Here is a 1,260-nt window from a genome sequence, read left to right as displayed (position 1 = left end):
TTGAATGAAGTACTTAATGAAGTTAGAATCCCATATTTGTCATATATATTAACTCAGTTTATTTTATTTTCTTAGTTATAATTGTTAGCGTAATTCTTAGTTATAATCAACCTCACTTTATTATAGTCTTAGCATTGAATAATAACCATACATTGTTGCGTAGGTGCGTAATTTAGATAGTTAACCAATACAGTCTCTGTGGGAACGAACTAGAAAAGATTATATACTACTTGCGAACTCGTATACTTGCGTGTATTATTAGCGCGTGTTTAGCGACTAACAAGTTTTTGGCGCCGCTGCTGGGGACTGCAGTGTTAATTACTAGTTTATGTGTTTTCCATCAATGGTCATTAAATTTCATTGACTCGGACATTGTTACCTATTTGTTTCCTTGTTTTATTTCAGGTGATCTAGCAAGGGTGTATGCATACGTGTTCGCGTAATTACAAGAGAACACTGGATAAAGCCGAGGAAGAACTTGTGGTAATTTGTAGGGAAGTTTTTGAGGAAGAAAAGAAGGTAGAAGAAGATGAGAAAGTTGAAGAGCCAATTGTAGTAGCTATGGGTGATTAAGCAGAGAATCTGAAGGCTCTGATGGACTATTATAAGCCTTATATTAATGACATTCAGTCTAGCATTATTAGACCAGCCATCGCGGCTAACACTTTTGAGATCAAGTCAAACACGATCCAGATGATACAGAACTCAGATCAAGTCATGCAGATCAGGGATTTCATCGAGATCTGCGACACTTTCAAGTTCAATGGCGTGACTGAAGATGCTATCTAGCTGCGACTCTTCCCATTCTCTTTGAGGGACAAGGCTAAGTACTGGTTACACTCTCTATCGGCAGGGTCTATCACAACTTGGGAAGATCTTGCTCAAAAGTTTCTCACTAAATTTTTTCCCATGGCAAAGACTGCGGCAATCAGGAATGCTCTTACCCAGTTCGCGCAGCAAACTGGAGAATCTCTGTGTGAGGCTTGGGATCGATATAAAGAGATACTAAGAAAGTTCCCACACCATGGCATACCTAACTGTATGATTATCAACTATTTTTACAATGGATTGGGTCCTACTTCTAGGCCCATACTTGATGCAGCATCAGGAGGAGCCTTGTGGGCTAAGAGCTATGATGAAGCTTATGAAATTATTGAACTGATGGTTGCTAATGAGTACCAGAATCCTTCTCAGAGACTGACTCAGGGAAAAATTGCAGGAATTCTGGAGTTGGATGCAGCAACTGCTATCGCTGCCCAA

General features: G+C 39.5%; 1 non-coding gene across 1 annotated transcript; it reads right to left on the bottom strand.

Moving 5' to 3' along the window:
- Nucleotides 1–924: 924 nt before the first annotated feature.
- On the bottom strand, nt 925–1,031 carry LOC141668999 (small nucleolar RNA R71). Its single transcript, XR_012553301.1, has one exon. It is a non-coding gene; the product is annotated as a small nucleolar RNA R71 (small nucleolar RNA).
- Nucleotides 1,032–1,260: the final 229 nt, after the last annotated feature.

Source organism: Apium graveolens, chromosome 6 (genome assembly GCF_009905375.1).
Source record: "Apium graveolens cultivar Ventura chromosome 6, ASM990537v1, whole genome shotgun sequence".
Taxonomy (NCBI): domain Eukaryota; kingdom Viridiplantae; phylum Streptophyta; class Magnoliopsida; order Apiales; family Apiaceae; genus Apium; species Apium graveolens.
Note: the sequence above shows the minus strand (reverse complement) of the source record. Positions and strands in the feature narration are given on the sequence as shown.